This window comes from Erpetoichthys calabaricus, chromosome 5 (assembly GCF_900747795.2).
Source record: "Erpetoichthys calabaricus chromosome 5, fErpCal1.3, whole genome shotgun sequence".
In the NCBI taxonomy this organism is placed as follows: domain Eukaryota; kingdom Metazoa; phylum Chordata; class Cladistia; order Polypteriformes; family Polypteridae; genus Erpetoichthys; species Erpetoichthys calabaricus.
Genome location: NC_041398.2, coordinates 190,014,288 through 190,026,868, shown reverse-complemented (window position 1 = coordinate 190,026,868; position 12,581 = coordinate 190,014,288). Strand labels below are relative to the sequence as shown.

Below are 12,581 nucleotides of genomic sequence, written 5' to 3'. Positions count from 1 at the left end.
CCCTCCACAATGAGGGCAAGCCACAAAATGTAATTGCTAAAGAAGCTGGCTGTTCACAGAGTGCCGTATCCAATCATATTAATGGAAAGTTGAGTGGAAGGAAAAAATGTGGCAGAAAAGGTGCACAAGCAACAGGGATAGCTGCAGCCTTGAGTGGATTGTGATGCACAGCCCATTCAAGAATTTGAGGGAGATTCACAAGAAGTGGATTGCGGCTGGAGTCAGTGCTTCAAGAGCCACCACACAGAGACGTATCCAGGACATGGGCTACAACTGTCTTACCAGGGATAAGGAAAACACAGACTAGACTGTTGCTTGGTGGTCCAAAGACCTCTTTTAAGATGAAAGTAAATTTTGCATTTCATTTCAACCAAGGTCCCAGAGTCTGCAGGAAGAGTGGAGAGGCACAGAATTTTCTTCAGGTCCAGTGTGAAGTTTCCACAGTTAGTGATGATTTGAGGAGCCATGTCACCTGCTGGTGTTGGTCCACTGTGTTTTATCAAGTCCAAAGCCTGCGTAGCCATCTACCAGGAAATTTTAGAGCACTTCATGCTTCCCTCTGCTGACAAGCTTTATAGAGATGCTGATTTCATTTTCCAGCTGAACCTGGCACCTGCCCACACTGCCAAAAGTACCAATTCCTGGTTTAATGACCATGGTATCACTGTGCTTGATTGGCCAACAAACTCACCTGACTTAAACCCCATAGAGAATCTATGGAGTATTGTCAAAAGGAAGATGAGACACCAGACCCAACAATGCAGACGAGCTGAAGGCTGCTATCAAAGGATCCTGCGCTTCCTCTAACAACTCAGCAGCGCCACAGGCTAATCGCCTCCACGCCACACCACATTGATGCATTAATTATTGGAAATGGAGCCCCTACCAAGTATTGAGTGCGTACATGGACATACTTTTTAGTAGGCCAACATTTCTATGTTAAAAATCATTTTTTAAATTGGTCTTATATAATATTCCAATTTTCTGAGATACTGAATTTTGAGTTTTCATTACCTGTAAGCCATAATCAGCAAAATGAAAAGAAATTCACACTTGAAATATATCATTGTGTGTGTAATGAATATATGAATTTCACTTTCTGAATTGAATTACTGAAATTAATTAACTTTTCAATGATATTCTAATTTATTGAGATGCACCTGTATATTGCATTTGATTCCTGTATGTCTAATGTGTTTCCTCTGATGATGAAAACTGGTAAGTTGTCAAAGTTTAGGAAAAAAAAAAAACTACAGTAATCCCTCGCTGTATCGCACTTCGACTTTTGCGGCTTCACTCTATCGCAGATTTTTTATGTAAGCATATCTAAACATATAGCGCGGATTTTTCGCTGATTTGCAGGTTTCTGCGGACAATGGGTCTTTTTATTTCTGGTACATGCTTCCTCAGTTGGTTTGCACTGTTGATTTCATACAAGGGACGCTATTGGGGGATGCCTGAGAAGCTACCCAATCAGAGCACGCAGTTAAGTTCCTGTGAGTGGAAGGTAGCAAAGCAGAGAATTCACTCGAGTTCTATATGCGCAAAGCATAGAATTATTCAACTAAAAATTATATATCGAGCCCATCTGTCTCGCTTAAAACTGTCCAAAATGTTTCCAGGGCAGGATCCAACCTGCGAGCGCTGCAACCAAGCTCCTGCCTCACTGGGTCACATGTTTTGGGCTTGCACTAAACTAACATCATTTTGGACAAACATTTTTAAGTGCCTCTCAGACAGCCTTGGTATCACAATCTCTCCTAACCCATTAACAGCTGTGTTCGGTGTTCTTCCAGATGGACTTGAATTGGAGAAGGACAAGCAAACTGTGATTGCATTCACTACACTTTTGGCACGCAGACTTATTTTGTTAAATTGGAAGAATCCTAATTCTCCTCTTATAAGTCAGTGGGAAACCGATGTTTAATATTATTTGAAATTGGAAAAAATCTAATTTTCAGTTAGAGGATCTGTACAACATTTTTTCAAAACATGGCAGGATTTAATTAATATTATTTTAGAATAAGTGAAATAACTATTATTGCATTTAACTCCCTTCTCCATCTCTTATTTACATAGATATTTACTTCTCCCTTTCTTTTGTTTAATGTTGCCTTATTAAAAAGCCTAAAGCAATTTTCCTTTAGCTAAGCTCTCCTTCTCAGGGGTGGGGTTTGATCAGTCTTCAAATTTGTTGGGTTATAAATTGATCAGTTTGTATGGAATGATTACAATGAAAATTAATAAAATAAAAATATAAAAAAAAAAAAAAAAGTTCCTGTGTGCTGATTGGCTCAGCAACGGAGCGCCGAATTCGATTCCGTTAACCAGGAAGTCTCGTCTCGCTCATTCAGCATCAACGTGTTTCTCTGTGTAAAGAGTTAACTTTTGTGCTCTTTTTTGTTTATCTTTGTGCATAGTCAAGCCCTTCATTATGGCTCCAAAACAATTTGCTCCTACTACTGCTTCAGGGGCCGTGCCCAAGCGCAAACGGAAGATGCTAACGATTGCCAAAAAGGTAAAAGTTTTGGATATGTTGAAGGCAGGGAACAGCTACACCGCTGTAGGATGCCATTACGGCATCAATGAGTCCACGATTCTTTTTATTTAAAAAGGAGGAAAAGCATATAAGATCTACAGCTGCAGTGTCCTTTAACCAGGGCGCAAAACGAGTTGTAAGTGGATGTAATAAGGCGGTAGTCCGGATGGAATCTGCTTTAGGTATTTGGATTGAAGACTGCTGGAAGAACAACAACGGCGGTGCTACACAATCGCCTGAAGAGGCTCCTTTAGAAGAGCTGTAACGCTCTCCATTGTTGTGCAGTAAAATTAAACTCATCATTATCGGACAAGTCATCGTGTCATTGTTGGTGAGTAACCATAATTAAGTGTTAGTTTAGTGTCACTGTACACACATTTTACTGTATACAATTTTTCTTGCATTGTACGTATTTGTTGCTGGTGGCCTGTCTGTCGTAATGGCTGTAACATATGTGATATCGGAGACGCACCATATCTTTAAAATAATATTTAGGTTTTACTGTATATAAACTGTGTTTACATACGTACATAATTTCAACGAATCTTACCTAATATCTAAGAGAATACAAAGGGTTTATGCTGCATAATTGTGCGGGAAATGTTTATAATAGTGTGGGAGAGTTTATAAGGGCTTAAAATATATAAAGATAACCATATAAACACATGTTTTTTACTTTGCGGATTTTCACCTTTCGCAGGGGGTTCTGGAATGCAACCCCTGCGATCGAGAAGGGATTACTGTACTTTAAAATACATAATTCATACGTGGATTATTAGTTACAAATATACAAACCATATCACAGACCTTTGCTTACATATTATTTTACCCAATCGAACTACAATTCCCAGAAATTTAACGAGATGCTACTTCTGAAACAGCCTCAAGATTCTGGAAAAAGATTATAATCAGCTATGTTTATTTGTTTTAACATTTCACTCTCAATCGGATTACAGCAACCACATCGGATTACAGTTTTTCTGGATTTATGATCTTGTTCTGTGCCTGCTTATTTGTGTTATTTCATCTTGGTTGGATATGTCTTTGTCTGGGAAGCACTCCCAATCACTTCAAATCTTCATGCAACAAATGGAATCCAGTATGATAAAACTTCACATTTCATTCAGACAGCTGTTCAGGGAGGTTTTTCATTCCATTCACCATTATCATCTGCATCTGATGGACTCAAACCTTGTTTGGACTTTTTACCGTCTTGTGTTCAGGGTTTTGTTGGATTCCATTTTATTCTTTGTTAATTAAATATTGCGTTGGGGGAAAAATGAGGGGCGTTTGCATGCGCAATGTTTATTTAATGTGTTTTTTCCCTTCTTTATTTGTTTAATATAATATTCACTGTCAATTGATTGGATCGGCTTTATTATGTATATCTGTGTGTGAGTGTGTGCAAACTGGATCAAGGCAGGGTGTGTTCCTGGGGTCCCACAAATTAACAAAACAAGTTGCTAACATACCTATATCGCAATATATTGTAAATTCGTCATATAAACGAAATAGCAATTGAAGACAGGCTGTTGCACATGGAAAATCTTTTCAACTTTGACAAAGTCCAATTCAATTTGTTTACAAAACCTGTTTGAGGTGCACTAACATAGGCTACAGCCATAAAGCTAAGTTCTAATGCAATCTTTTCTTAAATCATAGAACACAAAGATACAATCTAAGCATTTACATCCATTTTCTGTGGTATAACTGCTTTACAAATGGAAGATTAGGAAAATGAATATTGTTTAAAGAAAAGACAAGCACCAAGTGTTTGCAGGCTAAAGTGAAATAAATCAGATGCAAATTAAGCTTACAAAAACACTATTTTTTTACACTGTAATTGTTTACAATATGCACACAATGTATATATTTATTTCCTAAGAACAAATAAAGCTTACCTACTACTGAATGAAACAAGAGTTTAATCAACTGCACTTACCCTCCACTTTGGGGTTCATAGCTTTTGTGTATGCACTGAATTTTGCACGTTTTGACGGGCTCAGAATTATTCCCTGATTAGCATTACTTCTGCCAGTACTAATTAGGTTACTGAGCCCCATTATCGATCAACAGGATTTGCCTTATGATCAGTCAAGCTCTGATCAGTATTGAAGGCAACTAAAATCAGGCGAGATTCAATGAAAAGTACGCAGAAAATAGTCCTTACTTGTCCACTTGTTCTCTGTGAAAGTTCCTTTTTGATGTTAAGATCAATACTTTCCAAGATACAATTAGTTTACCGAAGGGAGAGGGGTGTCGAATTTTATCTGACTTCTTTTTTTTTTCATCAAATTTCACAAGTCCATACCACTGAGCAGGCTCAGAATTTGCACACTGGTACATTAATAAATATAGTATGTGATGAATTTAAAACATTTGGTCCAGATGACCCTGCATGGTCAAAGCAGCCCAGTGAAACTGACCAATATTTGATTTTTTGGCTTAGCTATGTTTAGGCCTCAGAAACATATTTGTAACCAAAAAAGACTTGTAATTTTTTCCTTATTCAGATAACTATATAGGCTTTTTGAAAAAACAATAAACATAAAATTAACAATATTAGGGTTTGAATAGCAGACCTCTCAAATCCGTAAACTCATTTTGGATATCATTTTCAGAGCACCCTAATGACATGTGGGAATGTGCAGATAATTTTTTAAATATTTTTAATTTATTCTACATAGTCCCTTCTCAAAACACAAAACTTACTTTTCTTACGTAACACTTTCATGTTTACTTTCCAACATAAACATAAGCGAAATGCGCCATATGTCAATAATGGTAATCATTGAGTTTTCAATCAGTAAGTTATCAAATATGTAAAAATTAAAATTTTTTTCCATATCAAATAATGATGTTGCTGAACAGAGAATGTGATTCTCCATGGCCACTATCTCATGTTGCTGAACAGAGAATGTGATTCTCCATGGCCAAACAGTACCTGGTGCTCGAGAATACCACTGTTACATTCCTACAGAAGATGGCAAACTCAAAGTCAGCTGGGTGTCTGGTGAAGACAGTCAATTAATTGTCCTAATATCCACCACTGAAGCAGCAGTTGATATCCTGCCCTCTCACAATCACACTCCTGATGCGCTCCTCACATTAGATCAGTGTCCTATTGGACTCCATGTTGGATGCATGTATGATGAAATATGTTGAATGGGTGTGATTCATGATAAGAGTGAAGTGGAATCAGATACAGTCCTGCAGTCTTTCCATTGGCCATCTAGAGACAATATTGGCTGGGTGCCATTACAGTGTGTCATTGCACTGCTTAGTACACCTACAAATGGTCAGTAGTTGGCACTACCACTATGATCTCAAATATAAAGATGCCTTATACTCTACATTTCAACTGAAATGGAAACAAAATGTGTCACATTTCTGCTGCTGCAATACCAAAATGTTGATATTTCCTTATAACTAGTGTTGTATTTAATGACAAATCAAGCAGTTATTGTTCACGTGTTGTGCTTAATGTGCCTTTGATGATTTATTTTTTTCCATTAATCCTATAACCAAGTTAGTGAAGAAGAACTAAATGATTATCATTACTGATAAATTGTGAATTTAATCAATATTTGGAATGGAAAATAAACAAGAGAAAGAAGGGACCATGTAGGATACAGGAAAAAAAATGTCTGGACGTTCCCATACTGCATTAATCTGGTCAGAAAATTAGACCCAAAATTATGTTTTCACATTTGAGAGGTCTGCTGGTCAAACCCTGATACAGTTCCTTGTTTGTTTATAATCTTTTGAAAAGCCCTGTGTAGGTATCTAAACATAAAACACTTTATCAGGCTGCATCAGTTAGAAGTATGCTTTCTGAAAGTCTAAACATGGCAAAACCAAAAGATGCAAAATTTACTCTTAACAAATGGTGTCATCTGGACCAAACATTTTGGATGTATTATGTACTATACCTATAAAGGTTTAACTCTTGAGATATGGTCTTGTGAAACTTATGACAAAAATAAGGCTGTGTCAAATTTGACACCTCTCTCCCCTCACAAAATTGGCTGCGTCTTTTAAAGTATTGATCTTGCATCAAAATAATTTTACAGGGTGTCTCCTGGATAACATAGTGTGTGGGATTTCTGGAAAATCGGTTAATTTGACATGTAATGATCCTGAAGTATTCCAGTACAGAAAGTGCAGCCAGGGCTTACTCCTCAAAGAAGTCCAAATACAGATATCTTAAATAATGACAAAGAAATTGTGAATGGTGTACAGCCTACCGTGAAAATCAACCCGGCAGTGCATTTTAGAATTCCCTATGTTTTTATTTTTAAATTGAATAAAAAGTTTTTTTCATTGATTTCTAGCCGCCTGTCTTTTTTGCAATGCCCTACAGCTGATAAATAGTATGTTAATGTCATTTTCATTTTAGTTGTGTTATTTTGGTTATCAATTTATTCTTTATGCAAACAGTAATCTACCATTCAAACACAAGAAGTATGCATACTTTTCACATGTAAGAGCATTTTTACATCAATTTCAGGTTTTTTACATCCAACTTTGTATATTATTTTTCCCATAAGATGAAATCCATGTAATGTAATTTAAGATTAAATCTGTTTTTACAATCATTTTATAAATGCCAGCCTCAGGTTTACAGAATGTTTCTAATTAATGAAGCTCTATTACAGGAACAACCATCAAGAATTTTATCGGCAAGTCAAAGCATCAGTTTTAAACTTCAAGTCTATACATGGGTAACAACTGTTATATGCATTTTTTTCCAATACTGATTCAGTGTGATGTATTTACAAATGATCTCTTAGCAAAGTAATTCAGCTTTTGCTTCCCATCATTTCTCAAATGACAAAAATATGACGTTACATGTCAGTAGCTATCTACCAAAGAGCATATTACAAATTGTACTGTTCAGAGTAATGAGGTATACATTTACCATTTCTTGTACTTTTTTTAATGTATCGTTCCCCTTTGTAAATGCCTCTGTATGTTCTGAGACTTAATCTATAAAGCTATAGCTTTGATAATCTTACAGCATCTACTGCACAACCCAAAATAATTCTGTTTAATTAAATAAGGCTAACTTTTTAAAGTCTTCAGATTTAAACTTACATAAGTAAATGGTTTATATACAAACAGGCAAGACTTAAAAGTGAGTTAAAAACCCACACCCAGCTAACCATAGATTCAAATTATTCCAAAATACAATGGATCAGACAAACATCAAACAAAGCATACCAATCATGATCAACAAGCAGTTTCTCAACTAGTCATCTAACCTTATGAATGTTTCCTTAAGCAGAACAAGAGTTTTACAGAATTTCATACATACATACCCTTCAATCAGTAAATAATTAAGTACCCTCAAGTATTTCCAAATAATTTAAGCAGTTTAATTTAAAGAAGATACAAGGACCCTGCATTGTATAAAGCTTGAAATAAGAGTGTTTAGTTAGTATCTTCACCCCAGTACCTTTTTCTCTCCCCACCCATCTTCTCTTTTCTACTACACAAACAGCCTGTTCATCACACTGAACTATTCATTAGCAAACAATATATAAACATTTTCTCGACTAACCTGGTAAATCAGTTCTCATAAAAAAACAAACGCACCCCTCCTGAGGTTTTCCACTGTGAATGAGGGACAGTAGTCTGCTATAGTTATAAAGACGGTTTAGTAAGAGATCAAAGCTGTCACTGCAATGTCACACCCCCACCATATTAAACCAGCACAAGACTGCTAGCTGTAGTTGAGAAGTTAAAACTCATTTCTTAAATCTGTGATTCAGTTACTGGGATAATGCATATTCAGGCTGCCTCAGCTAAGCTCTCAAAAACGCAATGTTTCCATCTGTACACTGACACACAGTTTAAGCAGAAGGAATGAATCAGTGCACTGTGCTCTTCTACAACTGTTTTGCATAAATATTTGCACGGGCAGAAAACAATGCTTGAACTGAATATGTCCTCAACAATGACAAAAAACAAATCTAATTTTTGACTTTGATAACACAGTAGTCAAGCTAAAGCAAAGCTGCATACAAAGTTTCTTATTTTTAATTACTTCTGAAATGACAAAGCTAAGAAAAAGAATTCTGGTGTCCAATTAAAAAAACAATACACATATGTTATTATAAAATTCAGGATAGACAAAAAAAAAGTTCATCAGAGCTGAACATCTACAACTACCTAAATTACTTGTAAAACACTATGGACAATTAATAAAAACGAAAAAAAGACAAAAACAAACCTGATCAGAAAGTAGTAACAATCAGTACCCTACATCCCAGACAAAATTAAAAGAAATATAACAAAAATATTTTTTTCAGCTCTCAAGAGTTAACACACTGCAAACATGCACACATTTCCCACCAGCTTCTGCAGGCAAGTAGCATTTTTATTTAAGTAAAATAAAGCTGCTACTCAGTTCCTTTGTACTGTCCCACATCTCGGAGTTCTCCACATCTTTACAGAACTTTTGGATACTTGTACAACATTTGCATGAAAGAAAAACAAGATTAATTTCTCTTAAACTCCTTCATTCAAATGTAATTAGACCATACTCAAAACTGATTAAATCTCTCAACTAAAAATAACTCACATAACCTCGGAAAATCCTGAGGGTTTTCACGGTATGTGCCCATTTTCTCTGAAGTGCCTGCACAGTCTTCATGTTTGTAAAACCACTGGCTTGGAGGAGTCGCCCACAGCTCAGCAGTTGCATCCATTTCCAGAATCTATCTACCCCTGCTTACATAACCTTAATACAAGGCTGGCCTACATACACAAATCCTGCTGTCAATATTAACAGGGGCAAAACAATGCATATGTATAAACACACACACATAAATATACAAATTGACATATTACAAAGCAAATCTGTATACTTACACATCTATATACAGTATATCCATTTATAGATATAAACAAACAGATACAGATATCTATTTCTATATATTATTATTAATTATATATTAAAAAAATGACACTTTAGATGTAGTATATATTATAGAAAAGGGTGGTCTCAGCATAGAGAAATGAGAAATATAATATACAGACTAATCATAAGACTAATATACAATAGAGTAATGTACAATATAGAATTTCTATAAAGAAGTACTCTAAACATCCATAAGCAAAAGCATGTTAATGACACACAGTTTACAAAACTATGAACATTTTTTTTTCTTAATAAACAATACTTGTCTTAAAAAATGACCTATATGTATTTTTACACATATGTGCTTCATTAATTACAGCATCACAGGGGATGGCTGTTTTTGGTTGCATGTTATTAACTAAAGGACACGTTTAAAAAATGCACTGTTTATTCACAACAATTTCTTGTATAGCCCAAAAAACACATAAGGAATGCTTCAATTGGCCCTATTTTTGACAGCACCCCAGCCTTAACCTAGGAAGAAAAAATGCCCCACCGCCCAAATTTAACAAAAAATATCTCAAGTTCTACATACCATAACAACAAGCAAAGTTAATTCAGTTCACGTTTGGGAGGGTGCGAGCCTATCCTGGAAGAAATATGAGTGCAAGGTAAGAAACAGTCCCAAGGAGGGCACCAGTCAACTGAAAGGCATATATGCCCACACAGGGCCAGCAAGTTGACCAAACTTTCACATCTTTGAGGATATGGATAAAGAAGTGTTGTAACCTGACAATATGGGGAGACTCAAGCCCAGTACACCAAATCTGTTAGAGAGCAGTGCTAATCACTGTGCCACACTTAAAATTTTTTAATCTAAATGTATTGAATACAATAAGAATGGACATTCCCTGATGGTTCATTTTAAAATGAACCAATTACTTTATTTCTAAAAAGTCATCATGTTCTGTATACATAAGTTGTACAACAACTTCATTCCAATTTTTCTGACTATATTCGTTTTCTTTCTGGATATAGAGTACTATGAAGACTAAGAATGTTGTGTGATTGTTAGATACATGTGTGGGCTTATTGTTTGTTCGTATTGTGCACTAAACCCTGTCCGAAATATTATTAAATCTAGACAATGCCCAATTAAGGATCAATGACAATGGAGCTACAGATTTTAAGAGCTGGTGCTGGCTGTTACCATATATGCATCTAAGAACAGATCCTCCTCTTTTTATAATACAGTAATCCCTCGCTACTTCGCGGTTCACTTTTCGCGGATTCACGACTTCGCGGGTTTTTAAATACAAGTGATTGCCCGCCTATCGCGGAAGTTATGTTCCAGACCCATCAGCAACAGGAGAAAATCCGCGATATAGAAAGACCATATGAATAAACATTTTTATAGTTTAAGCCTTAAAATACCCATCCCACATGCTTTAAACACATGTAAACGTATAAAACACACTTTGTTAACACATATGATATGTGGATGTCGGGCTAAGGATATGAGTAACATCTCACTATTATAAAACATTTTAACTTCACGCAAGACAAGACAGTGAGACAGGAAAATTGGTGATGTACAGGCTTAAAATTATTGACACGCAGAGCGACAAGCAGCACAAAGCCAGCACAAAGTCCACTTCTCCATAGCGTTCATTCAGCTCCCCACCCCCTTGACAATGCGAAGTGGCAGGAGCGTACTGCGCTTCCGGGGAGGGGGGGTTTAAGCGAAGGTGCGTTCAGCTCTCACACACCCACACACACATACACACACTCCTCCTTCCGAACAAGCAGAGCGACAAGCAGGCATTTTGGCAGAAGCAGCACAAAGTCCATTTCTGCTCAGGTGAGTTCAGCTGCCCCCCTTCACAAAGCGAGTGCAGACACATTGACGTCTGATCGCAGCGTGCAGTGTTGGTCTGAGGTGTTTAAGAATGTAGAAAGTGTTTAAGAGCATAGGAAGTGTTTATAAGAGCGTGGGAAAGGTTAACAAGAGAGTGAGAAAGGTTTATAAGAGTGTGGGAAGGGTTTATAAAGCCTTAAAATATGTATAAATAATAAAATAAATATAGGTCGCTACTTCGCGGATTTTCACCTATCGTAGGGGGCTCTGGAACGTAACCCCCGCGATAGGTGAGGGATTACTGTACTTAACTTTTTCAGCACTTTAAGTCACAATAAATATGTTTTAAACTGAATTGTATGTACTTTAACTGGCACTGGAGAAGAGAATGTACAATTAGTGACACAGAATACACAATGAACATTCATACTTTTCACAACCAGGTTAACAGGATCATAGGAGGTGGAACTTGGCTATCACAGTAGCACCAACTCTGGATAGACTACACTTATCCACTCACAACAGATCACTTCAGAGTGGCACATTAGTCTAATATATGTGTCTTTGGGATGTGGGAAGAAAACTGAACCACCTACTGGCATGGGAAAAATGTGTAAAATCTTGGTCCAGGAATGCAGTGCATAACATATCAAGTAAAATTATCTAGCTAATTTAATATTGCAGCTGCAGTGGTGCATGCATACAAAATTCAATAAGCATAAGAAAATTGAATAAATTATTTAGTCACCTACAGATCTTATTCACCAGTTAATCCATTTTGCAAATTTCTGCTTCAAAGACCTATAATAGGCTGATGGGTATTAGGACATTCATTTTACAAGACTTTAAGAATGAACAGTTACACTGGTTTGGGGTTCAAGAACATTTTACATATTTATTGGCTTAGGTAAGCACAAAAAGTATCAGTCTTGTAAGTTTTTTGAAGGGGCACTTTTTTGCTTTTCCCATCATTCTCAACAACAAAACAATTCATCCAAATCCATATTCACAAAATTCATATATTTAAATTTGCAATAAGCAATCAAACTAAGCATAGTTCAGTTGCGTTTCTAAATCAAATGAAACGTCGGGTTATTTCTCAGTCTTATTTAGTCTGCTCTTAATACTTTCACAATAGGCGACAACAGCCCCATATTAGTAATATAAAAACAAGTCCTCCAGGAATGTGAACATGTGCAACACTTTGAATGCATAGATAAAACAGAACCAAGTTCAGTTTAGTTTAAAAAATTGTAAACACTGAAATAAACTAACAATAGCGATTTTGAAGATGGAACATTTCTATAATTTGAAACTGC

At 36.2% G+C, this 12,581-nt stretch overlaps 1 protein-coding gene across 5 annotated transcripts in view; it reads right to left on the bottom strand.

The window, feature by feature from the left end:
• LOC114652123 (tight junction protein ZO-2-like) overlaps nt 1-12,581 on the bottom strand; it is a 253,598-nt gene that overhangs the window by 88,216 nt on the left and 152,801 nt on the right. Inside the window, exon 1 of one of the 5 annotated variants that reach the window (XM_051927774.1) lies at nt 9,126-9,183. The exons of the other annotated variants lie outside the window; for them this stretch is intronic. The gene's annotated coding sequence lies outside the window, so the exon portion shown is untranslated. Of the gene's footprint in view, nt 1-9,125; nt 9,184-12,581 lie in introns of those variants that run through there. 5 annotated transcript variants of the gene reach the window in all.